Below are 19,783 nucleotides of genomic sequence, written 5' to 3'. Positions count from 1 at the left end.
TTCATACACCATTGAATAACTTTAACTGAAATACATGGACCCATTTTGATTCTTCTCCCCAGTTGTATTTCATATACCACTGCACTAAGATGGTTAACGATAGGCCCCAGTCCAATTCACTTGGAATCCAAAGTATGTTTTATCTTACCCAGCTATAAATACATAACTTGATCATCAATTTCCCATAAAAATAGGTTGCCAAACTTTTCTTTCTATATTTTCTCCTGCATTTGTTAAATGGCTTCCTTCATTCATATTTGATGGGTTACTTTGTTCTCTTTTTAATTGTGCAAACTATTTATACACATTGTAGTTAGTGGTATTTTCCACAGCATTAAGCTGATCCATGTCCATCACCAACAGTTCAAATAAAATTTGATACGGTTGTATATATTGTTCACAAACAGTTAGTCTAAAAGTAAAGACAATTTATTAATGAAATATATTTGTAACCTATTCCATGGACCTCCCCTCCTTTAATGAAATAGTGATTGATACTCAGAAGGTTAGGTCTTTTTTTGCACGTTGGACATAATTAGCTATTCAGGGTTTCACATAATTTTACATATTCATCCATTCTGCATTTTGCTTTAATCAATAAAGAATTTCCTTTACTTCTTTATATAAATACTGATACGCTAGGATTATCAGCTCTTGCTTTTCCTGTAAAACTATGGGTTAATGTAGTTTTTATACGCATCCTAGTATGTTGGTGTTATAAATAGTATCTAAATACAAATGAGATTTCCTTTAGCATTAAAAACATTTCATCGAGTTATTTACTAAACATGCACATATTACATTTTTAAATAAATGCCATTTTGCTAAACAAGTAAACTTTACAACTTGAAACTTTCATATGAATTGCTGTTCTTTGTTTCAAAGTTTAGAACAACTCTTCTGTCCAAACTGGACGGAAAGTGTCCTGGTCTGGGATCCATGGACAAATTCAATTTTTAAAGGGAGTATTGCTAATGGTTTTTATCACATCATTATGACATTCATATACATTTAAACTTTGGCAGCTTAAAACAATACAACCAAACAAAAAACAAACACACAACAGGACAAACAACACAAAACAAACAAACAAAACAATTTTTGCTGTGCTGATAAAACCATGACTTAGGTGAAGAAAATGCTGCTGATGGTAATGAGGCATTGTAGTGTTTCAGTCACCTTTGCTACTAGATTGAATTTTACACTATGTTTCTGCAAGAGAAAACACACACATCTGCCAAGGAAAACTCCTTGCAGTAAGGAGTTCTCTTATTCATATTTACACATTTACAATGCTGACATGCAGTAACAATGCACATATTTTTACAATTCTTGGGGTATTTTTCTGTGTGTGTGTATGTAAAGTGACAAGGATTGTTTACATTTATTTTAGTGTTTTTAATGGTTCATTGCACCATTTTGGTAATTGGAAATGGGACCTTTACAATTTTTTTCACCAAAATGTGAGATCAAGGGAAGCCAATGCTGTTTTTACACTTTAACCAAACTGTCATTTTAAAAATAGTTTTTCCTTTTAGAGGGACAAATTTTCCCCTCAGAATGTTTATTTAAAGGTTTTTTTCCATAGCTTTATTGCTGAGACATTATAAAATCTTTAAGGTATTTGAATAAAACTGTACTATTGTTCCCATGCATATCAATTCAAAATTATACCAGCACTTTTGTGCTAAGAAAATAACCAAAATATTATATTAGCCAAATTCAATATTAAAAATCATTTTATCCCTCCTACTATAGCTTCAGAGTATTTTGTTATACCAGGAGCTACAAAAGTTGTTACTGCATTTAAAGCTCTGAAGTTTATAGTCAGTTTTCAGGTTTTCTTCTTTGCCCTCAAAACAGACCAAATCAGGAAACTGTAAATATTAAACATCTATACTATCATTTCCTAACTTAAACCATCTATTATAACTTATAGTTGAAAGTTTATTTCAGCTCTAGTGAATACTTGCACTGCCTTTGTGGGGGAGGAGTTTGATTTCTCATTTAAAACACATGCCTGTATCCTGCCACATTTAATTCCTTCTGCCTGCATCTTAATAAATGCTTTCATTTACTTTTCTTGATTGGCCAGATGTAGATGAAACAAAATTTCCCATTTACATTGATGTAACTGCATTTGTGTTTGCACAGCCTAGGATTTCCCACCGCTTTAAAATCTATTTAGCTTCTTAAACTAACACTACTCAGAGATGGTTTAAAGTCCATTTAGCTCCTTAAACTAACACTAGTCAGAGATATTTTAATTTGTATTGCTTTCCAGTTATGCCACTCCAACTGTGGATTTTGTTCATGCAAACAGTCAGAGACTCCACAGACTTCTAATTAATCCCCTTTGCCATAAGGGGGCACTATGTTCCAGCCTCTAGCCAGTAGGTGCCACTGTGTCTTCTTTTTTACTCGCCTTCACTCCTCCCTCCTCCCTCACAGCACACAATTCAGGTAGGTCAGGACAGGTCTGCTCAAACCTATTATTATTATTAGTAGTAGTAGTATTTTAAAATTGGGGAGAGAAGTAATCCTTTAATTTTCTACCCCATCTTAACTATTCAGCCCCTCACCACCACCGATACTGTATCTCCTCCCCCCCACCCATGTACCCTCCCATCCTCCTGTGACTCTTAAGGCTCCTGCACCCCCTGCCATGTGCTGCCACTGCAGTGGCCATAGCTCCCAGTGACAGCTACAGCATCACCATAATGGTAAGTTTTATGCAAGTAGTTTGAAACTTTTGAGTGAATGGTTACATGACTTCCTTCAATATTGCAATATTGCAGACCTTCTGAACTTCATCACATTCCATTTCAGAACCACGGACAAGTAGCATTTTCTTGCAAGAAAACAAGCAAACCCACCCACAAAGCTTAGTTAGGGAGGGGACACCTCAGGTGGGGGCCCCCTGGCATGGTTGGGGTCCCCTCAGGTCCAGATGAATGTCCTCCTACCCACCTGCCCCCCAAGTACCCTCCTCAGGTGGGGGTGGGGTTCTATTATCTATTAGGTTATTTAAAATCCCCCCTCCTTCCTCAAGTCAGAGAAGAAACTTAAGAGACAGAAACCTCAAGGAGAAAAAGTGATTGGTGGGTGTCAGAAGACCTGTACCCCAGTCCAAATTTGCTGGAACATGGCCAGTAACCAGGTGAGAAGACAGTATGAAATGGGCCTGCAGAACTTGTGCAAATCAAGCTGATGCTCAGGCCAAATCCAGTGAAGAAGGCTCAGCTTCTGCCAATGCACTGGTCAAAGCTAACCAGAGGGAGGGTATTAGGTGTAAGGCAGAGAGACAGTGAGGTGAAGATCCTACTACCTGGACTGCGGAGGTCTTGGCCAGCAACCTAGAAGAAGACCTCTAATATTCAGAGGCAAAACTCAAACTTCCTTAGTGGAAGGCACTACTTGTGACCTGAGCCCTCTGCCACTACAGTGGTCATAGTTCATGAGCACAGCTTGCTTTGTGGCCAGCAAAGTTTTCAAAGTTGCAAGGGTACAAGGGAGAGGTGTAAGTCAGAGAGCAAGTGGGGTGAAAAGCCTCCTACCCAGAGTCAGGAGGTATTGGCCAGCAACCTAGAAGAAGGAGAAGGGAGAGAAGCAGAAAGGGTTTTCCCCACCCAGCAAGAAACTTTCCCCCAGCAATGATTCCAAAGTTAAAAGGGGGCAAATGAGAGGTGTAAGGAATGAAGAAGTGTAAGGCATGGAGAGGTGTAAGGCTCAGGGCAAGTGCTGATGGTCAGGCCAAAGCCAGTGAAGAAGCCTCATCTTCTGCCACTGCAGTGGCTAAGTAACCAGGTGGAGGGTGAGAAGACTATATATTAAAGGCAGGAAGGGTTTTTTCCCAGCCAAAAAGCTTTCCCTTAGTCAAAAGACATATCCCAGTCCAAATTTGCTGGGACATGGCCAGTAATGAGAAGGTTGAGAAGACTATATGAAGTGTCATACAGGGTCATAGCTCAGGAGCACAGCTTGCTTTGTGGCCAGCAATGATTCAAAAGTTTTAAGGGTGCAATGGAGAGGTGCATAGGTGGGCAAGTGGGGTGAAAAGCCCACAGGCCTGGGCCTCCTACCTGGATCCCTGGAGGGAGTTTGCCGGAGGTGTTGACCAGTAACCAAGAAGAAAGGCTCTGCATTTGCTGCCCACAGCAATCCTCTAATTACAATTCCATTATATGCTGATTAGCAAACATGGCCAGCAACCTGAAGGAGTGCTAGAATGATATGAAATGGATCTGCAAAATAGAGGGACCTAGGGAACAGCTTGAACCAGATGGTAGGCATTTCCTTCATCCCTACCCCCTATGGGGAAAGAGGCAGGGAGGACGCATAATCACCTGCCTTATGCTCAGTATCTGCTTTCTCATTGTAAGGAATCGAACTGTAATTATAAGTCTATATAACATAAATCTATATCATACACTGGCTATATATGTACAGGGGAAGCCCAGGATGTGTGAGATGCGTGCAGGGTGATAAGGCAGATCTATCTGCTTTGAAATGCTGTGATAAGGAATTAAACATTACAATCATTATTGACCACTAATAAATCATCATTAATATCACTATTACTATAAACTCTTATTAATAAATTACTATTGGAATTAATAGTTGCCTCCTATTATTAGAATTACCTGTTATTATATTATAAGTATATATAAGTCAGGATGAAAGTCAACTATAATTATAATGCATAATAGTTCAGTGGTTGATAGAATCCTGAAGGAAGTGTTGTCATCTTGTTCATTTTTGCTTTCTTCCTTTCTGTTCCATCCTCTTGTCACACCAACAAGGATCAATCAGCCTGCAGCAAGCAGTGGAAGGGGATCTAAAAACCAGAGGGAAGGAGGAAAGGAGGATAGAAACAGCATAAGAATTTGTATTGGTGCCTCTTGTGCTCCTTGCATACCTTCATTCATGTCCATAAAATTCCACCAGGCCCCGTTTACCATAAATTTGAACTAAACAATACATGCCCCGCCAAAGGGAGATGACTCTATTATGGTGCAGGGCAGTGATGTACCGAATGTGGTGGGTGGTGCATTCGCCCCAGCATGGATGAGAAGGGGGCATAATTGACAGGTGTGAAGGGAGTGCCACCACTTCATGCTGCCCACCCCCTGCTCTTCCCCTGCTGTTGAAACCACCAGAGAAGGGGTCTTGTCTGAGGCAGGTGCATCCAGAAGCAAGGGTGGTGGCACCCCAGCCTTGTCCCCTGGAGCTTGACCCACCATGGTATGCCAATGGTGCAGAGCTTTGGGCAAATTATCTCCCATGCTCACGCCATGCAGACCCAATCATGTGTGCCGCCATGGTTACTGCAGAAGAGGGGAGTTGATGAGTGTCTGGATGTGAAGACAGTGGCACTGAGGAGTCACCCTGTCCACTCTGCCCATCTCTGTGGGGCTCCCAGATTGCTGTGCCTGGGGCAGTCACTTGTATTCATGCCCCCCTAGGAATGATCCTGCCATCCTTGGGCACAGACAAGTGTCAGGTATCACTTTAAAAAGGTGGCATGTAGCACATCACCTTGTGCTCCTTTGAGTTGCATGTAACAGAGGAGCAGGCATCAGATAGCACTCAAAGCTTCATTGCACCCCACCTGATCAGCCTGCATTCTTCTTAAAACCTGGATTCACATTGCTGTGTTCCCCAGGGACAAGTCTCATGACTGGGATGAGTCCTTCTCCGACCCTCCTGTGCTGTCGTCCCTCACTCACCTCAAACCTCCCTCATCAATACAGTGAATGCGCACCCCGACCTCTGCTCCCCCAATTTATAGTGTTTGAGTGGGGCAATCCCCCCACCCCCCACCAGCAGCCTCATCTTGGTGTGGGGAAAAAATGCAAAAAGAAGGCAGAAAAGTTTGTAAAGTCCCTGGTTTTGTGTGCAAGCAAAGCAGGTCTTAAACTGCACATGCCTATGATCCTTTGCTCTGACCAAATGTCAATTAAGTCCTCAAGTACTTTTCAGGTCCACTTGGGTCCACAGGCTTTAGAGATGGTAGCCTCCTGAGCCATTAGCACCATGCAGTTGGCCTTGGCTTTCTGAGACATAGTGAACCAGTTTGTAGTCAACAGAACAAGCAATTTGTGAAAGGGGGATGCCTTTATATTCAGTTTGTGTTTGTATGAGGTTCTGGAAAAATTTCAAGAATTGTTGAAGTCATTACCTGTAAGTGTCAAAGCACCCAAAAGTGATGAAACACCCAGTTAACAGCAAAAAATACCTGGTGATGGAGTAAATAAGGCCACTGTACTTTGGGATGGCTGCTTAATAGCCCAGAATGTTGCACAAATTGATACCTACCTGCCTGTTGTGCCAAATAAGTGTATTGCACAAATACAGCCTATTTTGCCTGAACTGGCAAAAGTTTTGGGCAGCCTACATTACTAGGAGAGGAGTAGGCAAAACATTTTTTGTTTGCAAGCTTGATTATAGGATGAAAGGGTGTAAAAATCCCCAATACCCTGGGGTGCCCAGGTGAAGTGTTGAAAAAGCAGCTACACCAAGCTTCAGATCACAAAACTACCTGCGCTTGGTGCAGATGGGTGAAAAGCCGCTGCTGACAGAGAGGGGCAAAATGGAGAATGAGGATGAAATACGTGACATGGAGGACATGAGGAAGGAGGAGGACATGGAGGACATGGAGCAGCAGGAGGAGGAGAAGGTAGCTGTACTGCTCTGCAAATGTTGTTTACCTTGGGGTTACTGCTGGAATGCTTGAGAAGGATAGGAACTGTGCTACAGTGTTCAGTCACAAGATGTGTTCCTGCTTTAACAACATTAATGACAATAAGAAGATACAGGTACTCAGAGGACTTGGAATACACAAAGGAAAGTGAAGAAGTGGAATTTGACCGGGCTCTGTGGAGAAACCAGAGGAGGACCAGAGTCCACACAGCGTGATCCCACAAGGACATCTCATACTGGTGGGAGCAAATTATGCTGTTGACTTGGAACAGCCACCAGTGGTTGCAGATGCTCTGAATGAAAAGGGAGATGTTGATGCTGGGGCCACACGTCATGAGGCAGGACACTAACATGCATCAGGTTATCCCACCAGACAATAGGGCTGCAATGGCCATCATAAAACTGGCAAGCGCATCCAGCCTCCACTTCACTGGGAACCAGTTTTTATGGGGCCAGGTCAGGCTGGCAACTCATGAGGCATGCTAGATACTTAGGGAGATCACAGCAAATAAATTATCCACCCAGCAAATCTGCAACAAGTCATAGGTAGCTTTAATGAGAAGAGGTTCCCTAACTGTGTGGGGGCTTTAGACATCACTCACATCACAGTGCTGTGCACTGTGGGGATGGGGAGGATACACACAAACAGGAAAGGATATGCCTCCATGCTTCTGCAAGCTGTGGTGTTCAGAAACTCCCCTCTTCCTGCTCTCATGGGGAAAGTACACTATGCACTCAGCATGGAGCAGACAGCGATCCACGGTGTCACTGCTCCCCCAGTTATATTAGCAGACACTGCCTACCCCTTAAAGCCCTGGCTCATGAGCTCTTATGGAGAGAATATGACCAACTGGCAGAAGCTGGCTTTTAACTACCGCCTAAGCAGTTGCAAGATGGCCATGGAATGTGCATTTGGCTAACTGAGAGGATGATGGAGGGCTCTTACATGCTGCCTCAAGATGCAGCAAGAAAATAGCATGGCCTTTATAGTGGCAGTCTGTGTGCTGCACAATATCTGTGAGAGCTGTGGAGAGGTTTTAAAGGAGTTGTGGGAAGAAGTGTGACAGGCAGTGGCCAGAGAACAGAGATGTGGGGCAGTGGCAGCAGCATGGGAATCGAGGAGATATCCTCAAGGAAAGGCTGGTCAGGCAGCCCTTGTGCACGATTGTCTGGCAGGATATATTCCCATCAAGAACACCTAGTGCTTTGCTGTAAAATAAATTCATTTTTATTACACTTTAAATCTGCATCTGTCTACAGGGGCAGAAGGGACAATGGTTAGGGGAAGAGGGAGGAAATCTGGACTGGACTAGGAGTTTGCTGCTTCCAGACTTTGAGACATTTGGGGGAGGGGGCATTATGCACCATCACCCACATCTGAATGAGCCCCCCCACACACACATACACACGTGGGTGAGAAGGAATGATAATTATATTATAGCTCTTGGCGGGCTAGGTTGGAGGGGGAGGGGGTAGAAACAAGCTGAACAGAAACTACATTCCAAAAACATTTATGAAAAACATTCCAAAATCATTTATAAAACAATTCACAACACACCTTCAAAAACTATGTGGCACTACAGAAACAAACTGATATTGCACCTGGCTAGGGAACAGGAGGGCTCCAATGGAAACCCCATTGGAAACTATGAAGATCAATGAGCTAGGGAATGCTGGGAAATGTAGTCCCAAAAAAAGCCAGAAATGCTCACCACTACCAACATTGACAGGAATCACCAATCAACTGGGTGGCAACAAACACCCACCCACCTACCCACTCACCCGCTACTCTAGGAGATCATAGCAGTTATCATAGCAGCTATAGTAAAAGGAAAATAAAAAGAATACATATATTTGTAACATGGTGGGATGAAAAGGGAAAGGAACAAGAGGGGAGGATTCAAGCAGCTTGTCTTTGGGATTGGGATAGGGTCTTTGGGATCATGTACTGATGAAGAGAGACCAGACCAAACAAGCATAAGTGGGTGCAAGTGACAAGGATTTTGGGGTGACCATGACCATGCTCAGGGGAGACTCAGTGAGAGTCAGGACTGCCCAGTGAGAGTCCAGGGGTGGGGACTGGGAAGCATAGGTGGTTTACATGTGCCCTCTGCTGTAATACATTAGGAAAGATATTTTAGGGGGTAAACTGGTATTTGACTCCCCCTACTGAAATCTGCAGGGAATGACACATGAATCTTAACTTGCTCGAAAGTGCCATTCGTGTGAACAGCAATGCAGTGTTGTGCAAACAAAACTGCAATCCACCAAAAAAAGCCATGTTAAGTTTTTCAGGCACTCTCCATTAATGCCCGTGTTGTCTACACACACCCATTAACTCTACCAATTGCATTAAGAGCCTTAATAACTGACACTGAGTTTTCAGAACCATCTTTTTTTGTCTGAACAAGCTGTTAACACTTTCCTCTCTAAAAGATTCACACTATTCCTGGAGAGTGAGGGAAGGTTAAAAAAAAAAATTCTCACCTCCTTTACCAATGAGATTGCAGATACTTACACTTCCAGCAGTTTTTTCTGACTTGCAAGACACACACAAAGTAAACATACCACCTTCCTCACACTCTCTATTTTGCACCAACACCTTAATAGTGTTTGCAAAGCCACTTACTCATTAGACTCTTTAAGCTCTGCTTCTGTTACAAACATTCACACAGTTTCTAGCACAGGGCTTAATTTTCTTTGCTAATGACTTCTAATGGGACAAGCAATATAAAGTATTATACTTAACCACCTCAGGCACTCTCTGAGATCAAGTTACAACTGTCTTTCAAGGTTGCTGTATTTCTTTCTACTATAAAGCAATTCTTTCTAAAATTCCATTATCACTCTCTTCCGCTCTCCTCTCAGCGTGGTACCAAGGTGTATTTCTGCCACAAATCTCTTTTCCTTGGTCTTCACCAAGGGTTTTTCTGTTGGGGAATGCTCCCCATAGCCTTTTCCCAAAGAAGGGTAACCCACAAGGTGGTGGGAGCTAGGGTTTTAAGGCATCTTGCCCTGCCTACTCCCCAGTGTGGTTATTATGTGGCATTTTGCAGAGATTACCATGCTACAGATAGCTCAAACAAACTAACCACACACAAGAGGGTAGTAGTTTCAGGTCATACCCAGGACCAAACTCTCCACTCTTCTGCTCTGGCCTTCTTCACTCCTCATGGGCACAGTTTCTCACTTTTGGGCTTCCTTACCTCTCCTCAGGCCAACTGAGATTGCAGGTTCTTGGCTCTGGCAGCTCTAACAGTGGTCTTTTCTCTGTGCCTCTTCTCTGGACTGACAGATCACTTCATCTTCTAGGTCCCTGCAGATCCTTCATCCAATCTTTCTCTCTCTCTTGAGTCCCCTCAGAGCCTCTGGACTCCATCTAGTTCTATTCTCTCCTGATCTAACCCTTCCTGGATTCCAAGTCACTAACTCTGCCTCACACACCTTTCAGACTGAATCCCTGGCTTTCCATGCTCTCACAAACTCTGGCTGGGCTCTGCTCTTTAATAGCCACTCTCAATTCTTCTGTTTTCTGTGAGTCTGTTCTCAACCCCTCTTTAAAGAATCTCTCATTCCTCAACAGCAATTCGCTCTCCATTCTGGTGGCAATACTTTCTCCAGAAGATCTCTATTACCTAACTTCCAGCTTTCTTTTCCTTTACCAGATCTTAACTGTATCCTTTCTGGTCTACAGGATTCTCAATCCATTCTCATTAGTGGCATTTCCTGCCTTGCACTTCGCAAACCAATACATCCAGCAAATCTTGATCTTTCTTTCACAGCTTGTCAATTCTTACAAGAGGCAACAAAAGTTATTTGGTTGAATCTGATATCTTTTATTAGACCATCTTAAATAGTTCGAAAAAAAATATCCAGCTTTCAGGTTTAAAAAACACTTTGTAAGGCTGAGGAAGTCTCTGCAGTTGGTGTGTGCACTTTCTGAATGGAATGAATAGTAAAGAAGCCAGAGGCTAGGCTGGTATGTAGGCAAGATAGGCAGTCAGTGAAGATGTAAATTGAGGAGTCAGTGGGTGAGAGACAGGCTGAGTGTGGAGGAGGAAGTGGATGAATGTAGCAGTTAAATAGTGGAGAGTTACTTAAGGAGTCAGATGTCAGGCAGGTTATAACATGTCATAAATCCAATGTTTATATTTAGTCCATGATTTTTTGTATCCAGGAGGTTGATAAAAATAAGTTCATAGGCTCATCTCTCAGAAGTGTTCTGTAAGTTTCTTTTGAGGATTAGAACTGAGAGATTGGAGAGAGAGTGGTTTTCCTGTAAGAAATGTGCCACCACACATATTTTCCATGAGGGAATTTGGTACATTGGATGAGATATATTAAATTTATGGAGGTGCAGCTGTAAGATGCAGGGATGCTGATGGTTCTGTTGTGGAGTGTAGTAATTGCGGGGGTGGTCATGCATTGGCAGGTATTGCATTTCTTGTCATGGCATGGTCTGGATCCATATAATGTGTTCTGGGCCTGAGGAAGTTTGCTTCTGGTGATGAGAATAGTGAGGTTTGGTGCTTGTTTAAGGACTAGAATGGGTGGTTCTGGGAAGATCTCTTGAAGAATAGGTTGTCTTTCTAGTAGGGGCTGCAATTGTTTGAGGATTTCCTATATGGTTTCGAGGGAGGGGTGATATGTCATAACTAATGCTGTGCGATTCATGGGGGGTTTTCTTCTGTACTGTAGCAATTCTTCATGTGGTATCCAGGTGGCTCTTTCAAACGTGTGATCTATCTCTCTGGAGGAGTGTCCTTGTTGGGTGAAAGCCATTTTAAGATTGGTGAGGTGGCAATCCCGGGTGTGATTTGGTGATATCTGAGGGCTTGGCTGTATATCACAACTTTCTTGGTATGTTTAGGGTGATTGCTGGTTCTGTGCAGATATGTATGTTGGTCTGTGGCTTTTTAGTATAACATGGTCTGTATTTTACCATGCTTGATACTGATCATCATGTCTAAAAATCATATATTGGTGCTGGAGTATTCAAGAGATAGTTGGATGGAGGGGTGATGATTGTGTTAGGGTGACTGTATTTGGTTCTTGGGGAGCACTGGATTTGCAGCTGAATAAAGGCTTTAACCTGTGGCTTCAGCAGAGCTACTGACCACAAGGCAGAAAGATATATTAAAAGTATATTCCAAGACACTTAGGCAAGCATAAAAAAAGCTCATAAAAAGGTTGGCACACTGTGGGGCCATCTTGGTGCCCATAGCTGTGCCCATGGTCTGGAGGAAGTGTTGGTTATTAGAAGTGAAATTGTTGTGTGTGAGGATGAAGTGTATAAGGTCAGTAACATCTTTGGGTCTGTATTCTGAGTTGTAATCTTGTTCTTGTAGATATGTAAGGCAGGCTTGGATGCCATTCTGGTGTAGGACGTTGGTGCAGGATAAGCTGGTAACATCCAGGGTGGCCAGGAGGGTGTTGCTGGGAAGGTGGTTTATGTTTTTAAGTTTCTATAGAAAGTCTGTAGTGTCTTGGACAAAACTTGCTCTTTGGGTGACAAGTGATTTTACATTTGGCCAGGATGCAGTCTTCACTTCTGAGGCTCTCTCTTAGGTGTCAGTCTGGAAGTGGGAAGTCAAGGACCACAGCCCCTCTCCAGTGGGGTACATGAGATGGGCTACTGGTATGCCCTCTGTCCATGGTGGCCTTGAGAACTCTCCCCAAGGGATGGGGACGGGGACCCTCAAGTCTTTGTTTTTATCTTTTGCATAACAGCCATCTGCAAAGCTTCAAAAGACAGCTGACACTAAGGATTTTTCAACTGCTTAACCTGTTTTGCTAGATGTTAATTAATACATTCCTATACTACTTACAACTTTCTATTCAGATACCACCTCTGTTTCTACACCTTAAAGTCCACTTGCCTTTAGTCACACAATAAATCTTAAAATCTAGGCTCACCAACCACACAACACCTAAATTTTCCCTTCTAACTCTCAGGGACAGCTACAGCCAAAGATTAGTGGCAGGATAGGAGATCCTAAACTACCTCCCTAGTTTCTCAGGTAATCTACAGCTGAGAGACATCCATAAACTTGTTTCCATAACCTTGCATCCTCCCTTTCACAATTCTCCATCACTTAAATGTTACATAAATTGTCAATGGTTCAAATCATGAGTGAGGGATTCCCTTATTTCATAGACATTAGATTTCATAGACATTAGGGCTGGAAGGGACCTTGGGAGATCATCAAGTCCAGCCCCCTGCCCAAAGGGCAGGAAGTCAGCTGGGGTCATAGGATCCCAGCAAGATAAGCATCCAATTTACTCTTGAAGGTGTTCAATGTAGGTGCTTGAACCACCTCCGATGGCAGACTGTTCCAGACCTTGGGGGCTCGGACAGTAAAGAAATTCTTCCTTATGTCCAGCCTGAAAGGGTCTTGCAGGAGTTTGTGACCGTTCGACCTCATCATCCCTTGGGGCGCTCTGGTGAACAGACGTTCCCCCAGATCCTGGTGGTCACCCCTGATAAACTTATAGGTGGCCATCAGATCACCCCTGAGCCTGCACTTTTCCAGGCTAAAGAGTCCCGTAAGATCTGTTTCCCTGACCTCTGATCATGCGCGTGGCTCTCCTCTGGACTCTCTCAAGCTTCTCCACATCCTTTTTGAATTGTGGAGCCCAAAACTGGACGCAGTACTCCAGCTGCGGCCTCACCAAGGCCAAGTACAAGGGGAGAATGACGTCCCGGGATTTGCTCGAGAAGCATCTATGGATGCACGCCAGCATTTTGGTCGCTTTACTAGCCGCAGCATCGCATTGCAGGCTCATGTTCATCTTGTGGTCAATGATGACCTCCAAGTCTTTTTCTTCTGTAGTGCTAACCAACGTAGCACTGCCGAGCCTATAAGGGTGCTGCAGGTTTTTCCTCCCAAGGTGGAGAACCTTGCATTTTTCGGTGTTAAACACCATCAGGTTCTTGTCTGCCCATTTGCTGAGCTTGTCCAGGTCAGCCTGGATCACCCGCCTATCTTCTGGCGTGGATGCTTTGCCCCAAAGTTTGGTGTCATCGGCGAACTTGGCTAGTCCACTCCTAACTCCAATGTCCACATCATTAATGAAGATGTTGAACAGTATGGGTCCCAGGACAGAGCCTTGAGGGACCCCACTGGTCACAGGGCACCATGATGATTGACTGCCATCAATCACAACCCTCTGGGCCTGACCACGAAGCCAATTTCCCAGCCAGCGGATCGTGGTGGAGCCAAGGCCACAACTGGCCAGTTTGGCCAAGAGGTGATCATGGGATACCAGATCAAAAGCTTTTCTGAAGTCAAGATATGAGGGAAGATAAAGAAAGATGCCATGTTTATTGATTAAGTACTTAACACCCCCCCACACACACATTCATACCCCAATTTCTGTTTTGCGCTGGTATACATTACCAGTCTTATCAGTGCTAGGATCAACTTAGTGGCCAGCTGAGTTGATCATGAGCAGGAGCCTGGCTTCTGTGAATCCATCTTGTCACATGAACCAATGCTCCAGGATGACATGCAGAATAAGACCCAAAATTGATATGTCTCGCCCCATCTTTTATAGCTTTGTCAATTAACCCAGTCCTCTGGGCTTTTGCTGTGTTATCACTGTGTATTTCCTTGAAGGTTGATTTCCATTGTTCTCTTGCTGTTCTGGGGTGGATTCTTCTTGTTTTGGTCTTTCATATGTCTGCATTCTACAGCCAGTCACTAGGTGATGATTTTCTTTTCCACAGACATGTTCTCACCCATTCTTTCACATATACAGCATACAAAGGTTGAGCATTTATGTCAAGCTATAGAGCAATACAGAATGGAGATTCTTAAGGCAATGCAAAACTGAAGAAAATACATAAGATTAAAAGCAGTAGGTAAAAAGTCTATTTGCATAACGCTGCCCCCTCCTGCTTCTGCTTCCTCCCAGTCCTTCTTTCCCCCTTACCTCAGGGCTTCATTCTGCATCCCATGCTGAACCTAGTTTAAAGCCCTCCTCACTAGGTTAGTGAGCCCGTCTGCAAAGATGCTCTTCCCTCTCTTCATCAGGTGGATCCAGTCTCTTGCCAGCAATCCTTCTGCTTGGAACAACATCCTATGGCTGAAAAAGCCAAACCCTGCTGGCAACACCACCTGTGCAGCCATGCATTGATCTGATGGATGTGTCACTCCTGCCTGGGCCCTCTTCCTTGACCACAAGGATTGAGGAGAACACAATCTGGACCCCATCCCCTTCACCCTTGCATGCAGAGCCCTGTAGTCGCTCTTGATCTGTTCAGGATCACCTCTGACAGTATCATTGGTGCTCCCATGGATTAGCAGCATATGGTAGTAGTCAGAGGGTTTGACACATTTCCCTCACAACTTTTAGTAAGGTTCTTTCATCCTAGCCATCACAAAGTATCTAAACTTTGTATGTAATAATGAGAAAATGTGGCCACTATAAACTGACACACCTTATAAATATGAGGTAAATTACAAAAATTCCATAGAGTAAAATTTTGTATGGAAACCATGGAGACTTTAACAAACACCATTGCTAGCAAATCCACCAGAGGAATGAAAGAAAGTGGGAAAGTTACACCAACTAGGTTTACCATTTAGTAGTTTTAATAGTAACAGTTATGTTATTAGTAGTAGTAGTAGAACCATCACACCAAGCAGCCTTCATCATGGACCAGACCTCATTGTGTTATAAGGATAATACATTCATTCTTATCCTTATCTATTCAATGTTTGACAAAAGTTGTCACTAAAACATAAGGTACTTTACAGCTTTGACAACAAACCAAGGTTTTTGTGTCAACTACAACTGGTAAACTGGATGATAATTCCCTGTTCTCCAAGTTGACAATGTCATTCTATATCTCATTAAAAGCCCAAGAGCTATTAGAGGCAATAGAAAAAATCAGTATATGCAAGTTACTCCATGATATTCTAGTGGAATAACTATAATTTCATCTGATTTGTTGACCAGCATCTCACTTCTTGGATTTTTGCACTCATGCTACCAAAAACCTGATTCTTCACTCATAACGGTTGTAGATTAGGCATAACTACACTAATCTCAATGAAATCATTCAGCTATAAAATTTCTAAGAGGAGTATCAGGCCCCAAGAGGTTCTATAGACTATATGCAAATATACTGTGTAGGAGTTTCAATTAGATCTAACATTAAATTACTTTTCAGACTTAGTTAAAATCAAGAGTGAGAGCACTTGCTTTACAGAGGTCTAAATCCATAATACTTTTTCATGTCTGTGGGCATTCAGTACAAGTAATGGAGTTACCCATTAACTGCCACAATAGCTGGATTTGTTGTGTGTTTATGTCCTGCCTCTTGATGCAGATGGGATTCAAACTGCAGTAGTCTGTGGTCAAGACTGAGCAGAACTACAAAGTGAATGAATAAGAAACCAATAAGAAACATTCTATTCAGTACTATTTAACTCAATAGTGGGTACATCTACACAAGATGCTTTACAACACAGGAGACTAATTTACTCCACAGTGGGCATGTCTACACAAAATGCTAACTGCACAGTAGCATTCCAGGCAAAAATAATGCTAATACACTACTGTGCAGTAGGGCTGTGTGAAGCTTCAGTTCACAGTTTGATTCAGCCCAATTCAGAGGTTAAATCTCCAAAGCTGAATTGAATCCCCGGAAGCTTACAACTTTCTGAATCAATTCAGAGCCTCTAAATCAATACAGAAAGGATTCAGAAAAGATTCAATGATTTGGAGATTCAGAGGATAGTCTTTATGGGGACACAGAAACTTAGAAAAGGGTGGGGGAGTGGTGGAGGGAGAAGCAGAGGGGTCAAGACATCTCTAGTTGGCCAGTGAGTGTGCTCTCTCTTTGACTGCCCAATCACCATGCCTGGGGGAGGGACATAAAAAGTCAGAAAAGCCTCTGTCTGCAGGCTTGCTGTGCCTTTTGTGAGCGAGTTCTGAGAGAGCAACAGTGTCAGAAAGGTACTGGACTGCCTGGCTTGCTTCCTAGTCAGTCAGTTCCCTGCTCCTTTTTGTCCTTAAAAAGGATTGGATAGGATATAGTTTAGTTTAGTTCAGCTTAGTTTAGCTTAGCTTAGAATCTTTTTACTTAATACTTATCCAATTCAATTCTTCCAATTTATATTTGTTCTCTTTTTATTTATTTATTTATTTTTTGCAATACTTTTAAAAGAGAAAGCTCATTGTTTTCCCTAGCAGTGTGACCCATCACTCTGCAGGGAAGCACACTTTGCACACACACACTCACGCACACATAGAAGAAGAAAAATCACATATTCATAGAAGAGATTGTATAGTTATTACATTAGTCATTAATATTATTAGTTATAGTTAGTTTTAAAAAGTTACATACAGACTAGAGGCAACAGAGAACAAAAAAAGAACTAGTCAGCCAGCCACACGTTCAGATTCAGACCAGATCAAAAAAGAACACAACACACCATATATATACAAGTTCTTTTGCTTGTGGGTGCCGCCAGCCCTGTTGACACTGACATTTGTAAAGGTGCCCCAGTGGTCCACCACAGCCTGAGGCACAACTGAATGAAATCTCTGGTGGTTGTAGTATGGGTGATGCCCAAAAGGAGGGCAAGTGATTGGGATGTGGGTGCCATCTAGGTACTGAAGCACTGTGGAAAGCCCAGGGTACAGAATCCTGCCACCATGTCCAGGGGATCATTGTACTGGGCACCACAGACCTCCAGGATGACCTCCCTAGTGGTTGCCTTGCCCATCCCAAACAGGTGGCCAAAGAAGCACAGACTGGTGCGCATTGAAAGCCTGAGGAGGGTGATGGTCAACTGGGTCTCCATGGGGATGGGTGGCCACATGTTGGTGGCCTGCCACTCCAGGTTTGAACAGAGTTGGTTGAGTAGCTCCTGGAATGTGACACAGGTCATCCCAAAGGAGTCCAGCCACTGTACTTCTGCCCAGGTGCACTGGAGAACACGGAGCCACTAGTCTTGGCTGGCATGATAGGCCCACACATGCAGCAGGGCTAGAGTCCCAGGAGCTCATGGACAACACCTGTGGCAGCACCCATTTGGGCATCATCTACATCCCTGCTGGGGTCCAGGCAACAGCCCAGGGACTAGTATGGGACAACCCCAGGTGAGGCAGTGAACCTAGCCATGTGGTCACATGACACAGTGGTGCAGAAAGGGTTGAGGCTTACCTAGGCCAGATTGCAGTCACTGTTACAGGGAAGCACAACCAGTGTAGTGGCAAGCAGAAGACCACAGTGCAAATCATCGCTGCCAGGGCCTGGGTGTGGAGCAGCCCTTGCACACTGGGCACAGATTCTGCAGACAGTATCATAGGACACGTGCACATGAAACAAGAGGCATGTGTGCACAGCACTTTAAAGCAGGCTAAATGCTTTTGTACCACCTTAATGATGTCGGTTTTTGCATGCCTTGGCAGCATATGCACATTAATTCCAGCTGCTGTAGGAAATTCAGTGGCATAATGTGCCTTAAATGACTTGGGATACAGCAAAGTAAAACTCTCTGGAGGAGTTTTAGTTTGCTGCTGTACAGCCATGGAGCAAAGCACTGCACTCTGTGCAGCTCTACAGCTCTACAGGAAGCCCTGCAGGCAGTCTAGCAGTAGCCCAGGAAAGCAAGCTCCACCGAAGAAAAGTGGCAAGCATGATCTCCCCATCTCCCTCCTCCCCCCAGAGCCTGCCTGAGCTGTGTGGGGGCCTGGTGCTTCCCTCCATGGCAGTGGTGCTCCCAAGGACTTATTAAGCCAGGTGCCTGAGGGCAGGTGCTGCCTGGTGGATGGGGCACTGCTGCCACGGAGGGAAGCACTGGTCCCTGCTGCAGCCCAGGGACCGCTCCACCCATTGGCAACTTGCCCTCCCCTCCCTACCAGAAAGTAAGGTAAGTCAGCAGGGTGTGTGCATGACACAAGCATTTAATCAGCCCTAAACTGAAGTGGTGTTTTTTAAAACCCACCACTTCAATTGAGGGCCCCCATTTCATCTTCACATGCCCATAGAGGGCTGTGTCATGAGGATGCAGATTGCTCTGGGCCAGAAAAGCATGTGGCCAGAGAAGACAATTTGGGGCTGCCTTTTAAAGACTACCCCTGACCCCCAAGCAGCTGCAGTTAGAGCCTCCAGCTTCCCCTCGCTGCTGCAGGGGGGTGGAGCAGAAGAGGAGGCAGCCTGGAGCAGGCTACTCCCATAAGGAGCAAATCTGCTCCCAAGTGGCTACTTTGTAGACACCTGTGCAAGGCTGGTTTACTGTGCAGTAAATTAGTGTACAGGAAACCCAAATAGCATTAACTGTACATGTAGATGTGTCCAGGATGTTTGCATTCCTATGCTCTTGAGTGGACAAAATCAGAACTGTATGATGATGTGCATGTATGTATATGTGCATGTGTTTCTGTAATGTTTCAAACTATAATTGATGGGGTGTGGGGGGTTATTCCCCCCCTTCACTAAAGAGTTAGAGATCTTCAGATGTGATAAACAAATCAGAGGGAGTTTTAGTAAAAGATCCTCTGACTCAGAGTCTTACCCCAGTGCTATGCTGTACTTTATCTTGTAGTGCCCATTTGTGGTGCATGCTAACAACTGAAGTCTAGGCAAACAGAAATCTATTAAAATAATTTTCATTTATTATGTATTATGTTGAATAATTTTTACATAGTGATCATTTAATCAGAATTATAGGGCCGTAAATATGCTCTGAAGTTTTAATTTGACCTACTGTTCCCTTCCACCACCTGTCTTAAACTATGGCCATGTTCTTTACCAGCACTTCATGTTAGAGATACTCTGGTGGGTGATATAGTTCCTATATATAGTTTTTGTAAATTGAATTTTAATTTTTAAAGATTAAATATACAAAAGGGCACAGATAATTTTGAATTTGCTTCTTTGCCACCCACGGAGGTGGGCAGGGGGAGAGACCTTTTAAGAAAGCTTCATATGGTTCCAAGACTAGCCTTTCTGGAAACATTACAGTTGGATGAAATTTTTTCAAGAGAGTTCTTCATTGGAAAATACAGTTTTCTTAAAATAGAATTTCACAGGAACAGATCAACATTAATGGAATTTTTTGTG

This window comes from Crocodylus siamensis, chromosome 7, assembly GCF_052110815.1.
Source record: "Crocodylus siamensis isolate JL-2025a chromosome 7, ASM5211081v1, whole genome shotgun sequence".
NCBI lineage: Eukaryota > Metazoa > Chordata > Crocodylia > Crocodylidae > Crocodylus > Crocodylus siamensis.
The sequence above is the reverse complement of the archived record's forward strand: the minus strand, read 5'-3'. Positions refer to the sequence as shown.